Source organism: Peromyscus californicus, unplaced genomic scaffold (genome assembly GCF_007827085.1).
Source record: "Peromyscus californicus insignis strain IS unplaced genomic scaffold, ASM782708v3 Scaffold_5__1_contigs__length_169319896, whole genome shotgun sequence".
In the NCBI taxonomy this organism is placed as follows: domain Eukaryota; kingdom Metazoa; phylum Chordata; class Mammalia; order Rodentia; family Cricetidae; genus Peromyscus; species Peromyscus californicus.
Genome location: NW_026294573.1, coordinates 49,999,051 through 50,020,594, shown reverse-complemented (window position 1 = coordinate 50,020,594; position 21,544 = coordinate 49,999,051). Strand labels below are relative to the sequence as shown.

Sequence of the window (21,544 nt, the reverse complement as noted above, 5' to 3'; positions counted from 1 at the left end):
CAACTTGGAATACAAAGAGAATTCAGCCACAGTTAATTTTTATCACAAGAATCTTACACAACTTGTGACAGTTGCCAATGACTGTCACAGTGGACACTCAAGTTCCTGGGGTCCCAGTGTTTGCATAACCCTTTGGTAAAGGAGAAAAAGTATCAGGGGAAAATAGGAGGGGTGAAAAAAATTAAAGTGGCTGTGTTCTGTTTCCATTGCCACAGAAGGAGATGTTACAACATATGATGTTTGAGAGTCGAAAACACAGTATTGTGTTTCATTGGAAACTTGATAGAGGAGGGGTACCGGAAGGGGCCAAGAGGGAACCAGGGAGTTTTACCAAGCAGTTCATGGATGGTTCAATGAAGTATGGAGTTCTAGGTTCGTGAGGCATAGAGAGATTGATGGGGTAGGGGATGAAAAAAAGAAAGAAATTTCAGGTTCATATATCCAGAAATGTTTACATCTTCACCGTAACCAAGACTTTGATTATAAAAAAATTACTGAAGTTCATTTATAAATGATTCCATCACTAAGCAATACACTGGACATTTTGTATTTATTGGTGTTTTAAATTGGATGAGTTTCATAATGTCAAGTACATCCAATCTATAATTGAAACAAGAATGCTAAAGTAACCTATGACTGGGTAATATACCAGAACTGAGGGCATGTGTTTATATTGGTCTTCTTGGTTTTAAGATCATTACAAGTTGAGAATGTAATGTACTTTTTGTTGTATCAAATCATGATTCACTTTTTTTTCTGTAAACTTATTAACATTTTAATTTTCACTTTAGAAACAATTCTGTTGGTTTTTATTCTAAATACCTTTTCTTCTCTGTGATACAAAAACACAAAGCCATCTTTTAAAATTCATTTTTTCCTTTATGCATTTCTGAAATGGAATTTTAAAAGCTTAGTCATAGGGGCTGGAGAGATGACTCAGTGGTTAAGAGCAGTTGCTGCTCTTGCAGAAGACCAGAGTTCCGTTCCCAGCACTTGTATGTTGGCTCACAATCAGCTGTAACTCCAATTCCAGAGAATCTGACACCCCCTTTTTGGCTCATGAGGGTACTGCAAGCATGTGGTGCACTTAGACCACACAGACAAAACACTCACACATAAAATTTTTAAAAAATTAAAAATTAAAAATCTTAGTTATAAGAATTTTGTTTTATAGTTATAATTCAAATGCCAACTATTATTTATTTGACATGAGAGAATCAATAAACTCAATATTTTCCTTTCTTTTTACATTTTTGCTATGAAAACCAAATGATAGACACTTTAAGCTCAAATGGGCTTCCTTCCCATTTTACTTTGTGTTGGGATGTAGTTTATGGAAAACTTGGGAGCAGCTTCAGTAGATTTTCTACTATAAGGAGAAAGTTGGTCACAGAGCCAATGATATTCATATCAAGAAGTTGGGAGAAGCTTGGCAAGGTGATGCACACCAGTAATTCTAGCCCTTGTTGCGTGGCAGAGGCAGGAAGGCCATGAGTTCTAGGCTGCATAGTAATAACAAGCCTAAGGTTAAAAAAAAAAAAAAAAGCCTGAGATCCTGGCAATTCCTAGTGATTTTAGGGCTTCTGGGGACCACCTACATGTCTGCTTTTCCTGCTACTTGAGTGTTGAAATATCCATTTCAAGGAGATAATAAAAACCATTGCCTTTTGGCCTGCCTGTTGTGTTGGGTGGGGATCTACAGGGTGTGAGTGGTAGATATGTAGCTGGGAATATTGTAAGTAAAAAAAGAAAGCAGTGACTGTGATAACTCAAGAAGGTAAAGGAGGAGTTGGTTGGTTTGGCTTCCAGAAGGCAGAGCCGAGCACTTGGGATGGCACACAGAACCCAGGGCCGGACACATGTTTCTTCAGGTGCTTCTGTCTGGGCATTGTCCACTCTGTGGAGGGTTCTTTTGGTTATCTGGTATGCTTTATTGCCTGGTAATTTCTTTTATGTATCCCCATGATCCCATTGTATTTTTGGTCCATTACCACAAAAGGAGATGTTATAGCACATTGTGTTTGGACTCTAAAAAAATAAGAACAAACCAACTTCAGGCTCTGAAGACTAAGAGAGCTATCCCACATTGGGAAGAAAGGAGAAAGACAACAGAGAGGCAACATTGATGTTGCTCTGAGTAAAGGGTCCTGCACTCTTGAGATGATTCCATCGCTGAGTGACACACAGTAGGCATTTGTGCTTAGTGGTATTTAAAATCAAATGTACTTTAAAATCAAGAGCAGTTAATATAAAACCAGAACACAGAGCCTGAAGTTCCCAGTTGAGTTTATATCTCAGATGGAGCCCCATGGGAAGAATCAGTCGATGCTCTCAGTGAGTTTGGAGAGAAATGTGCTGAGAGACTCAATGCGGTAAAAGGGTTATCATCGCTGGTGATCTATTTCCAACTCGGCTCAGCAAAGCTTAGGAGAAGGAGAGTAATTCCCAAGCAAGAGACAGACATCAAGCCTGGCCTGGAAGCCTTAGCAGGGTGCCTGTAACCTAGGGTGCGTGGGACCACATGCCTCTGTTCACTTCGGAAAGACATCGAGCAAACAAGGACAGTCATTGGTCTCAAGTAACCTTTGGCGTGGCTCCATGTAGATCAACACTAGAAAACAGTGGAGGCAGAGGCCAAAGTCAACAGATGTCCAGGGATCAGAGCCTTTGCTCACGCTGACCGTGTCCTCCTTTCCCCCTTACTGTCCCCTGCTTGGAAGTTAGATGTGAAAACAAAACAATTAAGAACTGGAATTCTTTGACAGTTTCTACCAATCGGTGAATAGATCTTATTGAAGAAATTAAGTTCAGATGCACCAGGGGGAAAAATCGAGAGCCACAATAGCTGACATTTAGTCCTGTGGCCTGCAATTCTAATTCTGTGTCCCATTGCAGGCCATGCTGTTCACATGGCAGGGGACCTGGCTGCTGGCAGCTTCAGCTACAGTTCTCAACCACACATGTGTCTGGCCCTCGCACCAGCCACAGATTGGCTTTAGGACCTCGGCGTATGCCCAGATCTGTGGATATTCAAGTCTCTGATTAGTGAGAATACCTAGTAGAACGTGAAGAATTATACCATGAAGGGGTAAAGACAGGGAAATACCGACACGCATTCAGTATTCACGCAATTGGAAAATATTTTGAATCTGCTGTTGATTGAACCTGGAGATGGGTGTGGGCAAACAGCGCTTAGCAGCTAGCAGGAAAAGCTCTTCGCTCCTTGGCTCACGCACGTTGGTATCTCATACCAGAGCTCGTTTGAAAAACCTCAGAGAACAATCTGGACTGACCTGTCTCCAATCACTTTCCCATGCTCTCTTCCAGCTGGAGACAAAGGCAGAGGTTACTATGATGGTTCGGCTCAGGCCACATGCTGTTGTGGCCTTCTTTTGCAGCCAGGATACTCTACCTGGCAGCCTGACTAGACCCATGTGCTTCGAGTCAAGGAAAAATGGGGTACTTTGAGCAGAGGAGCGGGGAAGAAGGGAGCGGGCTGAGAAAGTTCCTCACGGTCACACCAACGGCCAAGGCAAAAGGGAATTCATCTTTCATGACCCAGTAATTCCAAACCAGGGCCCCGGGGGAACTGGCACTCAGGCTTTTCACCATGAGCTTGCAACCTCCGCAGTAGGTGCCGGCCCGAGGTGGATTATTGGTCGGTGAACAAGCCTGGTGGGTTTTGCTCTCAAATCCCATTATATTCCTGCGGAGAACAGCGCGTCTTGTGCTACGTGAAAATTGGTTTGAGGTGTGTGTGTCCAGAGGGATCGTCAGGAAAATCAGAGGTCTTGGCCACTTTAAGTTCTGTAGGGACATAAATTGAAGAGCATTTCTGTGAAAACTGTATTCACTTGCAGAATTCTGATTTCAGCCCAAGCATGCATTTATACCCCCCTTTCAAGAGTAAGTTCTCAATACTTATTCTTATAACCTTATTTTTCATTATATTTCAGGGGCACTGAAATAATACATTTGGCTCATGTGTAAGGTTTTCTTACACTCTGGTGTCCATTTCTGATACATTGGTGGTTAAACAACAGATATAAAGATATAGCATGAAGTACTGAAACATTATAAATAATTCCTGGAGGAAAAAAAAATCATGCTCTGGTGCTGACATTTAATCTTGGATGAAAAAATTTTCATCCTTAATACAAAATTATAAACAATGTTACCTGTGTGTGGGGGTGGTGGTGGTGGTGTGTGCATGGTGTGTGAGCATGCCTGTGTATGCACCAAGGTCAGTGGAAGGCATCAGTTTTCCTTTCCTGTGACTCTCTACCTAAATCCTTGGAGGCAGGTGTCTCTCACTGAACCTGGAGCTTATTGAGGATGGAACCAGGGCCTCAACATCCGCTAGGCAAGCACTTTACTGTGGAGCAAAACCCCCAAACCCCGGAACTCAACATTTTTTCAGATGTGCCCGCAACCAGCAACCTAGCAATCCTCCTGCCTCTGGCCCCATCAGTGCTGGAGTCCTAGGGGTGTATTGCACCTGCCTGGCTTGTTACATGGGTGTCATGGTCTGAGTTCTGTCCTTCCTGCCTGTGCGGCAGCAAGCATCCCTAACCACTGGGCCATCCCTTCAGCCTGCTGCTACTTAGCTTACGATCACAGTTTAAGTAGGGGTTGCGAACTTCCCTGGCAGTCAAGGTAATATGATTCTTCTGTATCCTTGCCAACAGCATTCCCTAGGGGGAGGAATTTAGATGAATTAAATGAGTTATGGATCGGGGCATTAGGTGGGAAAACAGGCTGAACATTAACTGGGCTGCCTCAGCCTTTCAGGACCATGTGAGTGGTTCTCCTTCCCAGGGCTCATTTAATAAGGACACATACTCCCTTATAGCTGTTTGCAAATGACCCTTTTGCCTGACTGTGAAATTAACATAGAATCACTTCAAGTTAGCTGGAACTCATAGAGATCCACCTGCCTCTCCCTCTGCTTCTCCCTCCTAAAGACACCGTCACATCCGGCCAGTATTTATTTTTTAAAATGATTTATTTTTATTTCATTTTACTCTGTGTGCATATTAGCATTTGAATGTGCATGCGGGTACCTAAGAAGGCCAGGAGACCATGTCAGATTCCCTGAAGCTGGAGTTAAAGGCATTTGTGAGCTACCAGCGTGAGTGCTGGGAACCAATCTCCAGTCATCTGGAAGAACAGCAAATGCTCTTAAGCACTGATTCATCTCTCTAGTCCCTAGTATTTGTTTTTATGACAGAGGGCTTGACCATAAGCTCGTTATTTGTTCTAAATATATTTGTTCCCTCATATTTGTTTTCATGACATGTATTCACTCAAAAAGCATTTATAGAGCAACAGCATGAGTATTATTGTATGTATGAGTATGTAATATATTACAGAATATGCATGACATATGGTATATAACATATACTATAATACATGAGCAGCTGAGGAACTGGTTAATTCTGGGCCTGCAGACAGCACCTTGTTAAAAGAGCTTTTGGATATCAGTGATTTAAAGAAAACATTGCTTGCCTGTAAGTTAGCTCTGCTTGATTTGTTGATATTATTCTGTTTATCAAATATGTCAGAACTTGGATTTTCCTTATTCTCCAATTTCTTTCCTAAAACTTTATTTTCCTTTCATTGATTATTAACTATTTTTGTTTAACGTACCTTGCTAAAACCTTTTGAAAAATGAGTGTGTTTTAGGGGCACTTGTGTTTAATACGGAAAATTGATCTTAGGCTTTTGCTAAATCAGTTTTACATTATCTGCTTTGAACTCCCCCCCCCCTTTTAAATGTCAGAGGGGCTAGCTACTATTTACTCAAGTAAGTGGGTCTGCCACTTATCAGCTACTGGCATGTCATGTGACCCCAACTTAAAACACCTTTATGTAAAAGGTTTTCTTTGCTAGTGTTTACTTGGGCCTTAGAGTCCATTATTTAATTAAATAGTTTTATTATTTACCCAGCAAATGCAGTTCAGTACCATTAAGTAGAAGGCATTTACTGTGATCCAAGACTTTGCTTGAATATTTTTTATTATTGATTTATTAGTGAATTTCTTTAAAAAAAAAACCAAACAAACTATAACATCGGTCTAGTTTTCTAGTACAGCCTTTTTTTTACATGTTCATGTACCCATTTCACAAAGTCCAATCATGAGTGTGTGTGCGTGTGTGTGTGTGTGTGTGTGTGTGTGTGTGTGTGTGTATAACAGGCAACTCATTCCTGGATTGTGGTCACAGTCCAAATCACTGACCACAAGGCTGGTTGCTGGATGAGTCTGTCTGTGACCCCCATACGTCACCCAGCGTGATTCAGTGTGGTGGTTACATCCCTGTTAGTTGAGGATTTAGATGCTAAGTGTGGGACAGTGAGAGGGAACTGGAGGAGAAGAGAGGTGATCCAGGAGAGAGTCGGTCACGGAAGTCACTGGCGGGCACTCAGGAAGGGCTGCATCAAGATTTCCAAGGCGGTAATCAGGCAGTGTTTACGTTCTGAAACTAACAACTGAAAAACTTGGATAAAATGTTTTACCCAGTTCACATATCGGTAAGCTCAGAGGTGACTGATGGATCCCAGTGGGGTTTGCTTCTGTGTAAATGTGCAGTCTATTGATTTTTTTTCAAAAGAGAAAATAGGCGAACACATTAATTTATTTTTTACACTAGGTTTCCTTTTATGGATTTTTTCCTTACTTCCAAAAATATGGAGTGAGTCAGGGTGTTAATCGGTTTTGCTTTGGTAAATTCTATCTCAAGATAATAGAGATGCTTTTCAGTGTGGTGGTGACTCTTAAGAGATTGGTTGCGGTTTCTTTTGACCCATTTATTCCTTCATAGCTCTTTACCATGCCTGAGATAAATAATGAAGCATTGTTCCAGCAAAACTGAGACCCAAAGGTATCTAGTTCATTAGAACGTAAATGCTGTGTGGAGCTACTGACTCAGAGCTGGGGGTGTAGTGGGCACTCAGTGCAGAAATACGGACATATCTTGGTGGGATACACTTCTGAACAGTGCTTGCAATGGGTTGTGGTTAACCTTCGAGCAACGCATGGGACTCCAATAGAGTGGAGACTTTGAGCTTCTATACTTTTTCCTGGGGCAGTTATTTTCCATAATGCCCAAGTTTTTTTTTTTTTTTCTTGAAGTTAGCATGTAAAGCAATGGGTTTCTGCATGGCATCTGCATACACATATGTCATTTTGCTTTGTTTCCATTCACTCTCCTCCACCCCCATCCCCATCCCCATCTCCCTCCTCCACCTCTCCTCCCCCTTTCTCATCCCCTTTTCCCTCACGCCATTTGTATACTATTATTCTTTTCTCCTCCCTCTTCTCCCTTACAAGTCATTCTTATTTTCTACTTTCACAGCTCTCTCTCTCTCTCTCTCTCTCTCTCTCTCTCTCTCTCTCTCTCTCTCTCTCTGTGTGTGTGTGTGTGTGTGTGTGTGTGTAGGCTGGAGGACAACCTCAGACGTCATCTTCAGGAACGCTACTCATCCCCTTTGAGACAGGATCTCTCATTGGCCTAAAGCTCACCAGATAGGATAGACTGGCTAGTGAACTTCAGGGATGATCCTATCCAACTTTCCCAATTCTGGGATTACAGATTACAGTAGCAGGTATTTTTCACATGGTTTTCGGGGATCAAACTCAGATCCTCATGTTTGCAAGACCAGTGCTTTTCTGACTGAGCCATACCCCACCTCAGCTTTCTGTTGCTCGACATCTAGGCTCACTCCATTTCTTAACTATTGTGAATAGTGAACTATAACCATAGGTGTGTGAGTGTCTCTGTGGTATGTTGACTTAGATTCTTTTGGGTGTATACTTAGGTCATATGGTATATGTTGGGTCATATGGTAGTTCTTCTTTTAGGTTGGGTGTAGCATGAATCTTAAACAGTCTTTTTTTTTTAAGACTTATTTATTTATTATGTACACAGAAGAGGGTGCCAGATCTCATTACAGATGGTTGTAAGCCACCATGTGGGTGCTGGGAATCGAACTCAGGACCTCTGGAAGAGCAGTCGGTGCTCTTAACCTCTGAGCCATCTCTCCAGCCCATAAACAGTCTTAATAATAAAATCATACCTGGAGCCAGGTATTGGGTTAAAGCTGGAAGATCAGAGAAGCAGAACAAGCCACAGCTAACCTCACCTGACCAGTTCCTCAGCTGATCCTGTTTCCTCAGACTGGAAGCCTCTGTGTCCTCCTCTGAATGGGTCTCAGCTGAACTGCTGCTAAAAGCCTAAAAGCTTAACCAGCTAGTTCCTGATTTTCACGCCTTATATACCTTTCTGCTTTCTGCCATTACTTCCAGGGATTAAAGGTGTGAGTCTTCCTGGTTGTTTCCAGTGTGGCCCTGAACTCACAGAGATGGATCTCTGCCTCCCAAGTGATAGGATTAAAGGCGTGTGTGCCACCATTTTCTGGCCTCTGTATCTAGTGGCTGTTCTGTTCTCTGACCCCAGATAAGTTTATTAGGGTGCACAATATTTTGGGGAACACGGTATCACCACAGTTGGGTTTTGTTTTGTTTGTTGTTGTTGTGTTTAGAAACCTCCATACTGATTTCTCTAGTGGCTGTGCGAGTTTCATGCCCATCAACAGTGACCAAGGACTTCTCTTTCCCCATATCCTTGCTAGCCTTTGTTTTCTTGATGTTTGTCATATTCTTATTGGGTTGAGTTAGAATCTAAATGCCCAGGTTTAACAGCATTTCTTTCTAGTTTTTCGTAATAAAATAATGAATTCCCCTTAGTGTCAGTACAATTTTGAATAATGACGCTGGGACTATGTCCTAATACCACAGTGGCCAAGGATTTAGTCTCTATTTGTTTAGTTGTTGTGATAGGTTCAGTATCTCCTCTCAGCAAATGTCCACGGCCCAATCCCTAGAGTCTATGACTGTGACCATATTTAGAAAAAAGGAAGTTGTGTAGATATAATTAAGGATCATCCTTCCGTATGGAGCCGGGTCCACACTCCAAAGGTGATTGTCCTTACAGTAAAAAGAATAGATGACACACAGGCAAAGAAGGTAGCATGTGACAAAGGCAGAGACCGGAATCGTGTGGCCACAAGACAAAGAATGCCCAAAGTCTAAGGCTGGAAGAGGCAGACTGGAGGGTCCCCTGGGGACCTGGGGGAGACTGCAGACCTGCTGACATCCTGAGCAGGAGGAATAAATCTTTATGTTTGTCATAATTTGTTATAGCTGCCATAGGAAATGAATGTGCTAATTTGATTATTTAATTACTTTGTTAAGGTTTCTTTTTGTGTTGTTTGAGTACTAGTAATTTGGAGAAACCAAAGTCTCCACTTCAATTTTCTCCTCTATTCAATGGAAACATTTTTTCTATTTGTTATTTGCAGCAGTTTGGTGAAAACAGAAGGTAGCGTTTCTAGTCTAATGTTGCATACCTCAGATACCCACAAAGCCTATTTAATTAATGGGTATTTGTGGCATTTCTGAATAAATCGGCTTCAACATATGGTTCACAGGGCCATGTGCTTGAGAGAAAAGTGTCACTGGTCCTGAAAGAACTTGCTTATGGGGAGGAGTCCTATTACAGATTCCACGGGTGGCATTTATCCACTGGAACAGGAGCTGGCCACATAATTCCAGTGTCTGTCTTGGTCTTATGCCGCCTTCTTTGTACCTGTGTCTCTACTGTAAGGACACTCGCCTTTGGGGAAAAGACCCATCCCAATAATGAAGGATGTCTTCTTCTCAACCCTACTGTGGCTGGGTTAATTCAGGTGACTCACTCTCTGTGCCCACGTCTGATGGCCTTCTGAGGGGAATGCAGGTCAAATTTACCTTGAGAGGCCTTTGCCCATTACTATCTACCCAATCTAAAGTATCTCCACTCACTTTTATTCTTTCATCTTTACTCTGTTTTCCTTCAGATCAACTGTACAACTGGAAATGTTAGGAAGGTGTATGTCCTCTTCCCCCAAGTTCAAAGAAAGTAATATAACACAATTTGTCCTCAATCAACATTCATTAGGGAAGTAAACAGATAAGTGAATACACGTTTTGATCAGAGAACAACAAAATGTTTATGTACTTTGAGGTTGGACTCTGACTCTCTAAGGACAAATAAATTTTTTTTAACTTGCTACATCAATGTCATTGAGTTCAAGGATGGAAAACGAGGTGGTCATTGGTCAACTAAACGCAGGAATGCCCTCCTCCCCTTTGGGACAAGCAAGGCAGAAAGAGATGGTGGCTGCCGCACTTTGCACTTTGTGGGACAGGGAACTCATGACTTTCCTATTTGGGGTCTTTCCTGGTTCCGGTTCCCCCTTCTTCCAGTCCTGGCGTTTATTAGTGCAGCATTTCCCACACCTGCTGCTGTAGAGGCCAGGAGCAGCCCCAAAGCCCAAGCTCCCGCCTCGGCCACGCGCGCAGCGTCCCCGCCGCCGCGCGGTCACCTGTGTGGCCAGTGCCCCGCAGTGGCGCGCCCGCGTGCTAGTGGCTGGCACCTTCAGAGCCAGCGACACAGAGCTCAAGCATCCCGTGCCTCAACGTCAGCCCGCGACACAGGTGGGACTCCCTTCCCGGCCCGAACCCCTGGCACAGAGTCACCCAGGGCTGCGCAGCAGGTCGCAGCAGCAGGTCTGGGGACCAGGCGGTTGATTTGGGCGGCACCTGCGGAGGGCCACGCAACTTCTCCAGGCCTCCCGCCACTTTGGAAACTGCCCGGGACTGCGACCGCAACCCTTTAAGCTGGGGTTGCAGAGAAGAGGGTGGGTTGGTTTGAAAGACACAAGGGGAAAAAAATGTATTGTGGGGCGGGCTAAGTTTCCCACCCTCTTCCCCCTCCCCGAGCAAATTAAAAACAAAACAAATAGAAAAGCCAGCCCGCCAGCCAACCAAAGCCCCAAGCCGAGCCCCAGCCGAAGCACTCCTTTAAAAGGATTTGCAGCGGAGAGGGAAAAAGAACCAGAGCCGACCGAGGAATCTGTTCTGCAAACCCAGGTATGTTGACGCCATCTAAGAAACTGGGTATGGGGGTGGGGGTACGCTACTTGTGGACGGCAGAGAGAGTTCTTTGGAGGGGGCCTGAGGGTCTGTGTGTATCAAGGCAGTGAGGGACACAAGCGTCCCCTAGAGCTGCGGACCTGGAGACACAGCACCTGAGTTCTGCGGTGGTTTCCAGTTTATCTTAAGTGTGTGCTTAGACGAACCTCCATGGGTTTCTTCATCTATCATGTTTAGAGGGTTAGATTAATATCTTTTCTGAGGGCCTTTTAATAATACCTCAGGTTTATTAATACTCCATATTGAAAATGTAGACTTCTGTAATTGTTTAGTGAAACTAAAAAGACTCCATTGATCTTGGGGGTTATTATGTGCACTTACCTATGTTTTCAAGAGAAAACACAGTATTTGTAAAGAGCTTGGAAATATATAGTTTATACATGAATAGGTCACCTAGTACTAACTTAAAAATCATATTGCCTCTAAGCCAATGTTTCCAACATTGAAAAACAAAAGAAATAGAAAGAAAGAAAGAAAGAAAGAGAGAGAGAAAGAAAGAAGAAAGGGAACTACCTAAATGTGTGGCTTTAACATAGTACTTTTTTTTGTATTTTATATTTGGAGGAAAAATATTTGGGAGAGCACCAAAAACTGTACGTTTCCCATCAATTCCTGAGTGGTGCTCACGACCTTTTAGCATAAAGCTGTGTACAGAATGTTTAAAAAGTGGTTTTTCAGACCGCTTCAGAGCGTCTCCGAAATGAGCCTCAATAACGGAGATGACAACTGCAGTGATACCTTTCACAGTCTTGGAATGAATCCCAGAAAACAGCAGAGGCTAACTAAATAGATCAACCAGAAATTAGGAATGCACGTATGTGCGCATGCGCGCGTGCGCATGCGCGCAGGCGCGCACACCTTGTTAGTTATACTATAAAACATCAATGCAGTTACTTTTTGCTTCACTTCTGATTTTTTAAAAAAAGGCATCTCGACTCACGCAGGCACAGAATGAGACAGTAGCTTTAATCAGCACGTACGATATTTGAGTATTAATGTTTTGAAAATTGAAAGTTCGACATTGCCAGTTAGGTTTGGCATAGAAGCATTTCTAGCTCTTTTTGTTGGGTGTGCTCTAAAATGAAATAATCTTTTACCACCCACAGATGCTTTGTGTGCAGTCTGGGAGAGCAGAATGTGTTGAAGTCCTCTTTTGGGGAACACATTTGAACTTACTTCCAGCTTTTTTTTGCTGCCTTTGTGCTGGAAAGGGGATCAACCAGCCAGGCATTTGTCTCCCTCATAGTGCCTCCTGAAGCCGAGGGTCCTCCCCTTTGAAACTCGAACAGAGTGAAGTGAATTCCATGTTGATTAGCCAGGGAGTCTTAGAACTCAGATACCCTGCTGGTGCTTGTTTGAAAACAACTGGAATGTTGCAGGCATCTGCTGCTCATATCCAGGCCAGCTCATTCACGGGGGAGCTTGTGGTGCTTGGCAGGCGCCCGCTTTCCTCTTTTGCAATGTGAGGCTTTCTTCTCCCATGAATTTATCGAGGAAAAAACAGTCATTGCTTCAGACTTAGATCACTAATATAGGACCAAATGGTTTGTGTTTGTCAAGTGGGAGGTCTTGGAAATAAGACCTAAACATACTCAGAAAAAAAAAGAAGAAAGCCAAAATAAATGAATTCACTTGGCAGATACTGCTTTGCATTCTTTTTTTATCCTTAGAGGCAAACACTCATACTAAAAAATATGTCCTGTGGAGTTAAAAATGAAGAAAAGGCTTATGCTGGGTTCAGATTCTTAAGATTCTATGTGATTTACAAATTCCAATTTTAATTAAACTAGAAAAGTGCAAATGTTCACCTACTGGCCAGACTTCATAAATACAGGCTTTTGGAGTTTCTATTTAAATTGATCTGTTTATAGTTTATTCCTTCTCAAGCACACACACATGCACACACACATGCACACACACACACACACACACACAGACAAACAAACAAACAACATATAGCCCAATCTGGCCTTAAACTCACTTTGTAGCCTAGGATGGTCTTGAACTTCTCCTGCCTCTACTGCCTGGGTGCTGGGATTATAGGTATGGACCACCCATTTATGGGGTGCTGGGAATCAAACCCAGGGCTTCTTAGGCAAGCAGTCTACTGAGTGAGTGACATCCAGCTCTTCTAAGTGATTTTTAGGATGCAGTAGTGATACTGTCTGTTGCCACGTGATCTTAGTCTTCAACATTTGAACTGTGACAAATATAGAGAGAAAGGCATAAAATTAATTCATTGGCTGATAAACTATACAGCGAATTATTGCAATGGGCAATTATAAGACAAATGCCTTTCCACTCATTATTTGCGGATAGATAACCTGACAGACTTGTTACTTGCTTCTTTCTTACCATAAGCCTAGTTGGACCTATTTTAAAAGAAAATTTATATGATTGTTGAGTGTATCCCTTTGTAGATTATTTAGGCCATGTATTATGTCTGTGATACTGTTATTTTCTTCTCTTCCCTAAAAGTAAAATACTATGAAAGAGTTGTTTATATTTTCTGTGTTTTTACTTTTTCCCCCCCCTTAAACCCATTCCTATCCAACTTTAGTTTTGAGTACTCTCCCGGGTCTGTGGAACTGTCAGATCTCTGGTGATATCAGCTTTGACATTTGGTCTTGGGGTTCACTCCATTTCAGTGATTCACAGCGTTGTCCCAGCAGCCCCCTCTTCTCCCTTCTATCCAGGACTATATGTGCTTCCCCGTTTTCTTTTTCACAGGCTGAACCCTTGAGCAGACTAGCACAGAGGCAGGAGCACGTGGAGGAAAGCCAGGAAGCAGCTAGGGATAATATACCCCATAGGACCCAACCCTAGTGACCCACCTCCTTGAGTTAGATGCCCCCACCCCCACCCCCAAGCCTTCAGAACCTCCTCAAACACCAACTGTGGAGTAAGTGTTCAAATCAGAGTCTCTGGGAGACTTTTCAGATTCAAATTGTGAGAATGAATAGAATACATTTACAAAACTGATTCCCCCAAAATGGATATTTAGGTTCTTTTCTTCTTCTTTTCAACACTCCCCCCACACACACACTTGTTCCCTCCCATACTTCCTGCTATTTGTTATAACAAAATGCCGCAGACTGAGGAATTTATAATGAAGATAGTGTAGATAATAGTCTACTCAGGATTCTGGAGGTGGAAAATCCAATGGCAAGGGGCTGTACCTAGGGGTCCCTTCTTGATGCCTTACAGCCCGGCAAGGTTGCAAGCAAGCATGAGACAGAGGCCAGAAGGCCAAACATAAACAAACCCCAAATAGCCCAGCAAGTGTTAACTAGTATTTGACCTTATCAAGTCTCATTAAGCCTTAACTTTCCAATTTTGCTGTATTTTGGGCTGAACTTCCAACACATGTGATTTGGGAAACATGTTTGACCTATAGAAGCTGCTATACAGAAGGCTGTAAGAATTCGGGTGCATAGTGCAAAATAATGTTTAGAGGACAAAACTAATGGTCAAATTATTAAGTCACAAAAGAATAACAACAAACCCCAACAAACAAATCAAAACAAGCAGGGCTCGGTAGCATGTGCCTTTCATCACAGCATTTGTAGGAGTATCTCTGTGAGTTCGAGGCCAGCCTGGTCTACATAGGGAGTTCCAGGCCAGCTAGAGCTGCATAGTGAGACCCTGTTAAACATGATATATATATTTAAAGTAAATAATAGCCAAAGATTTGAACCAAACAGATTCTCAGGCGCTTTTGTAATGATGTTATAATTGGCTTTAAAAAATGTGAAGTCATGTATAAGAACAGCTGTTACCAAATGTTGTTTTGTGAGGGCAAGGACAACTTAGTTTTTCCCAGAATTGTATTTCCTCATTTTCCTTTGTCTGACAGCTGTGATTTGGGTGTCTAACCTATGAAAATTAAGAAACCATAAACATGAGATAATTGAACAATTGTATTCTATATCCACCAAGAGCTAAGCTGCTCAGTGTCTAGGAAATGAAAAAAGACAAATTGTGCACATACATAGTTATGGTGTGTGTGTGTGTATGTGTGTGTGTGTGTGTGTGTGTGTGTGTGTGTATGTGAGAGAGAGACAGAGAGAGAGAGAGACAGAGAGACAGAGAGACAGAGAGAGAGACAGAGAGAGAGAGAGTCAGAGAGACAGAGAGACAGAGAGAGATGCACACACAGAGACAGAGATGAGACAGAGAGTCAGAGACAGAGCAAGAGAGAATAACACCACTGATTCATTTTACTCAGAGAGAAAGCCCACCGGCACATATACAAATACTCATTAATTGCAATTGCTATTATGTTTATAAGGTGCATCCTTTAAAATCATGCGTATTAATCATATTAGGCCCATGTGGGAGGTACCTGGGTATTTCTCTAATGACCTTGGGTTTTAGAGCAATGCTGCTAGTCACAGGTGTGATTGAGGGAAGGACTTTCTCATAGAACTGATAGAAGGTAGAACATAGTCCATAGAAAGTAGTGCTTGGGGCTCATGGCTTCCTCGTCTTTTGATAACACATCCCAAACTTATGAATCAGTTCTTCCATAGGTTTTCCTGTTGCCTCTTGCTGCTCCCCATGGCTGATCTCACACATCACATGACTTACAGTGGGCCCTACATTCCTCCCTACTCTTCAGGGAAAGGGCAAGCAAATATTCACTTTTTAGAAACTTTTATGAACTTTAAGCAAATGTAACATCACTGATTCACTCTTTTTAAATAGTTGAATTCTTTAAATATTAGACACCCTAGATTTTTTAAAGACACACCACCATTTTTCTGAGATTAAGATACCTACTTAACTATTCAATAATGTTTTCTCCATTTAAAATTTTAGCTCTACACTCGCTGGAAGAATTCACTTAAGATTATTATTTATTTTAAATTTTCATTACTTTGTTTATTTACATGTGCACACATGCATGTGCCACAGCATGTGAGAGGAGGTCAGAGGCCATTTTGTGGGACTCAATTCTTTCCTTCCCCAGGAGGGTCCTGGGGACTGAACTCAGGCGGTCAGGCTTGAGATGACAGGGCAATGTGAAAGAATACTGAACATGCTTTCATTTTCAAACTTTTCTCCATGGTTTTTCTTTCTCTTTTTGCAGGGAGTGGCTCTACTTAGGTATGTCCTCTCTGTGGCCTGAAAACACAAAGCTCAGACACTAAGTTTGAAATAAAATATTAATTTGTTGTAGAATATTATTTTAAGGTGTGTTACTTTTGTTCATGCTGCATTTGTTTAACTCTGTGAAGCTGTGTTACTGTGCCTGTCTAAAACACCTGATGGTCTAATAAAGAGCTGAATGGCCAATAGCGAGGCAGGAGAAAGGATAGGCAGGGCTGGCAGGCAGAGAGAATAAATAGGAGGAAAAAAAGAGATGGAGGAGTGAGGAGAGCTAGGAGCCAGAGAAGGAGGAGGACTCCAGGGGCCAGCCACCCAGCTACACAGCAAGCCACGGAGTAAGAGTAAGACTTACAGAAGTAAGAGAACGGGAAAAGCCCAGAGGCAAAAGGTAGATGGGATAAATTAAGAAAACTTGGCAAGAAACTAAGCCAAGTTAAGGCCAGGTACTTATAAGTAAGAATAAGCCTCCATGTGTGAATTTATTTGGAAGCTGGGTGGTGGCTCCCCAAAAAAGAGCCAAAAAACACCACCACCATACCCAACACATACATCATACATACCACATCTCCCCACACAAACATTCACATAACACACATACACAAGACACACACCATATGCACCCCCCTACACACACATATATCACCTCCATCATATACAAGGGATGACACCCATAACACACACACAGACACACACACACACACACACACACACACACACACACACACACATACACACATGCACAACATGCAAACACTACAAATACCACATAAATATACATATAATACATATCATATACTTTAAAAAATAATTTATTTATTTTATGTGCATTGGTTTTTTGCTTGCATGTGTGTCTGTGTGAGGCTGTCAGATCTTGGAGTTACAGACAGTTGTAAGCTGCCATATGGGTGCTGGAGTTGAACCTGGGTCCTCTGGAAGAGCAGTCAGTGCTCTTAACCACTGAGCCATCTCTCCAGTCCCGTATCATACACTTATATGTACATATAATATACACACACACCACACACAAATACATGTGTACACACACCACATAAACATCATACATACATTCTGTACACACAACCCAGTAAGCCGTGTTCCATGGCCCACCCACGTGTATGCCTGCCTCCACTCCCCTCAATGGCAATCTGTGACCTGGAGGCTCCTCCTCTGAATCTGATCTGGAGGAGATGGCCAGGAGTGGGGGGTGGGGGGGTTGGGGAATTGGGAGGGTGGGGGTGGGGGGAGGTGAGTGGAGAACAGAGAAACCTAGGGAAGGCCACAATAAACTTTTGAAAAGTAATATTATAGATCAAATGTGACCCAGTGGTTATTTATAATATGCCCCACCTCTTTGGGTTATGAAGTTTGTCTTCTCGGAGTGTTCTCATCAATTAGTTCATGTTGGAAGTGGACACACAGATGTCACCACCCAAATCTAAGTGTTGGCTAGTCTGTGGTAACTTATTATGTCTATAGTGGTGAGAATTTGCTTGTTTTTCCTTGAAAACCTTTCTAGGCTAAACTGGAGATATGGAAAACTCTCTCTCTCTCTCTCTCTTTGTGTGTGTGTGTGTGTTGTATATAGTGGGTGTGTGCTATGCATGTCATAGATGGTGTGTGTTGTATATGGTGTGTGTGTGTTATGTGTGTCATAGATGGTGTGTGTATATGTGTATGTGTTGTATATGGTGTGTGTGTGCATGTGTTTTGTGTGTGTGTGTGTGTGTGTGTGTGTGTGTGTTGTGTATGTATGTAGAAGCCACAGGGGGATGTTGGATGTCCTGTTCTTTCATTCTTCACCTTATTCCTCTGAGTCAGGATCTCTCACAGAACCTGGGGCTAGAATGGCTTTTTATTTGGGTGCTGGGTGTTTGAACTCAGGTCCTTCTGCTTGTCCAGCTCTGACCCACCAAGCTATCTCCCCAGTCCTGAGATAGATGGCTTTGATTGACATTTCTGAGAAAGGGGGGGAGAGGCTTTTGCAATTATTTTCAATTATTTCCTTTTTCCTGGCTGAATTCCAAGCATTGATGATGGTGATGGTGCAGCCTACTCTGTCTGACACATTTCCATGTTAGAGTTCTGTTCTCGTGTGGGGATGCTGATTCTGCCTTCTGTTGAAATGACTTCTAAGCACATTGCTCCTTTTCACTGTCAGTGTAGAATGACTATTGGGTTGGTGTGAATGTATCAGCCCCAAATTTATCTACTGAATCTTAAGTACTAAAGAAGTGGGCCTTGGGTGGGGGTATGCTTTCTGTGCAAGCACAAGGACCTGAGTTTGAATTCATAGCTCACATGTAAAAGTTGAGCACAGGGCTGGAGAGATGGCTCAGAGGTTAAGAGCACTGGCTGTTCTTCCAGAGGTCCTGAGTTCAATTCCCAGCAACCACATGGTGGCTCATAACCATCTGTAATGAGATCTGGTGCCCTCTTCTGGCCTGCAAGCCTACATGTAGGCAGAATACTGTATACATAATAAATAAATAAATCTTTAAAAAAAAAAGAAGTTGAGCACAGCAAGCTCTCTCTTGTAATTTCAGTGCTTTGGAGGTGGAGACAGGAGGATCCCTGGGAATGGTTGGCCAGCCAACCTAGCTTAGTTGGTAAGCTCCAGGTCCGAGTGAGAGACCCTGTCTCCAAAACATAAGGTGGGCAATTAATTGAGGAAGACATCTGATATGGACTTCTGGTCTCCATTTTCACACATATACATGTGGGCATGCGCGTGCGTGCGTGTGTGTACACACACACACACACACACACACACACACACACACACACACACACACACCAATGAGGCCTTTAAGGATATGATTAAAGCTAAATACCTCATTTATAGTAGTAATGTCCTTATAAAAGAGGCCCACGGGTCTGGTGTTAGGATTATCTGCACCCTTTTTGTTAAGAACTGTGAATTTATTTGATGTCAGCAAGTATGGAAACTCTGGCTTGTTATTAGGAAACATATTCAAATGAATGCTGTTTACCGTGTTAGACTTATTTTGGTCAACTTACCATTAGTTCCCTCTTTGCTTGATTTTTAAAAAATCCTTTATTAGTACATATTTCTTAGATATAACAAAAGGTTTCGTTACAATTTTCCCACGTGTATATAATATATAATGGTCTTCAGGACCTATCTCATATTAAACCTCATTCCTGAAACTCTTCTTTTGTATGCCAAACTTCTTTCTTGAACCAACTATTGCTCTCTTATTGCTAAGGCCAAATAGTTTAGTTGGGGTTACTTGTAGGAACATGAGTGAGGGGTGGTATCGATATCCCATTTGGGCCCGAGCACTTATTCTCTGGACTTTGACCAGCAGTAACTGCTGCCCACCACACACACACACACACACACACACACACACACACACACACACACACACACACAGCTTGTCTGACCAAGGCTGGTAGCAGAACTAGTCTCTGATTATAAACATTATATTATATAGGCCATTTGGCACATCTTTTATGTCCGTCTTTTGCTTATTATTCCTCATCATAGTTTTAAAATTCTGTTGTTTTTATGTAATGTTTGTGTTTTTGTAAATGTCCTTAAATTCCTTTTGGTTTGGGTGCACATGAATATTTCTCTCATTGAATCTGTGTAAGAAGCCACTTTCACAGACTGAATGCCCATTCACATTTGTAATTGTTTCTCTATCATATACAAATGGAAGCTGGTGGCACGAATTAACATTATAGGAATAGTTTCTGTTTTGCATGGGACCGTGAACACAGGCTAAGCCTTCTTATCTAAGAGAACAACTGATGCATTTGGTCGCTTAGTGGATGGGTTACTTAAATGTGAATTAAATCTGTTTTGGGATTGAATTACAGTTAGTTTACCAAGGCAACCCAGCCATGCATTGTGTTCATGACACATCCTGATTATGAATATTCTCCTTGGGTTTATTTTGATGAGAAGTCTGATACCAGGAATGGGTAATATGAAAATTGTATGTGTGTGTGTGTCTTGCATACATTTCTTACAATTAGGTCATGAGGACTCCAAGCGCTGAGCTGGTTTATAGAGATTTCAAAGAACCCTTGTGATGTTAGTGGATAAAGAACCAGAGTTCTGATGAAAATCAGGGTTTGAAAAACAAATATATTGCAGCAAATGTATTAGATTACAAATGGCTTATACATGTCTAGGGTCCCTAAGAATATGCAAAGTTGGAAACTAACACACCATGGTGTCTTTACCCATCAACTGGTGCTGTTCCTCATATGAAACATGTTTCTTGATAATTTATAGCAGTGTATGTTGTGAAGATGATATTTCTATTTTAAAATAAAACTCCCAGTTAAAGGCAGCTCTGGAAAGTGTTGTAGAGATCATCCAACAGTCAAATTTGCAAACTAATTGGGGGGCAGAGTTAAAACCCCAAGTCCTCAGGCTGGTTAGAAGAGTCTAAACTTGCACCTAAGACTTGTTACACCCAATTCAGGGCTTCTCACTTCAAAATACACCACACAATAGACTGCACTTCAATTCGCGATCATAGGGAAGGCTGAAATGGGATTCAGAGGGTAGAGTGCATGTTGGCATTGGCACTACTCCTGGAGAGACGACAAAATTTACTCACCCCGTGGAGAGTGAGTAAATAAGGACACCACCAAAACCCAGTTCAGTCAACTGATGAGTTTTATTGGGGTTACCAATGGGGGTTCAGGTGAGGGGGTACTTACAAGAGCAGAGATGACTCACTGACAGCTGCATCACCAAAGCCCATCTGAGCCTGGGTATCAGCTCATGAACACTGTCAACCTGGATCACACTGCACAGCTGGCAGACAGCTTAGCAAACCGGAAAGTGCCTCTTTCAGGCCGCTCATGTGCTCTTAGCCTCTTCCAGGCAGGTTGGCTGGTCTGCTTTTTCTGAGCAGTTAGGCTTGTCTGAGAGTATCTCTCAGCAGTCCTTACTGCTATATATCCTTGGAGAAAGAGGGACTTAGTGAATCTGGCCAGTTTCAGGGACTTCCTGAAGCTTTTGAGTTGTTTACTTCCTAAGTTTAAAGAGATTCCCTGTAGGATGAATTTTTTCACCTCCCTTAGGACATCCTGTTTCTTAACAAGCTCCCCTCAAAGATGAAGAAATGTTTTATCTCAGAGAAATTCGTTACATAATGGGGGAGCACATGTCTATAACCCAAATGCAGGGAGGTGGAGACAGGAGGATCCCAGAGACTTGCTGGCTAGCCAATTTAGCTGAAGTAGTGAGTTTCAAGTTCAACGAGAAAGAGCCTGTCTCAAAAAATAAATGATAGAGTTATAGAGGAAGACAGCTGATGTTGACCTCTGGTTTGCACACATAGACACACACATCACACACACATATACACACAGAGAAAGAGAGAAAGAGAGAGAGAGAGAGAGAGAGAGAG

The 21,544-nt window shown here is 42.4% G+C and overlaps 1 protein-coding gene across 3 annotated transcripts in view; it reads left to right on the top strand.

Moving 5' to 3' along the window:
• The window catches only part of Lepr (leptin receptor), a 101,940-nt gene that overhangs the window by 7,254 nt on the left and 73,142 nt on the right, over positions 1 to 21,544 (top strand). Inside the window, exon 1 of one of the 3 annotated variants that reach the window (XM_052717417.1) lies at positions 10,420 to 10,973. The exons of 1 other annotated variant lie outside the window; for it this stretch is intronic. The gene's annotated coding sequence lies outside the window, so the exon portion shown is untranslated. Of the gene's footprint in view, positions 1 to 10,419; positions 10,974 to 21,544 lie in introns of those variants that run through there. One more of the 3 variants, XM_052717419.1, reaches the window with a different exon arrangement.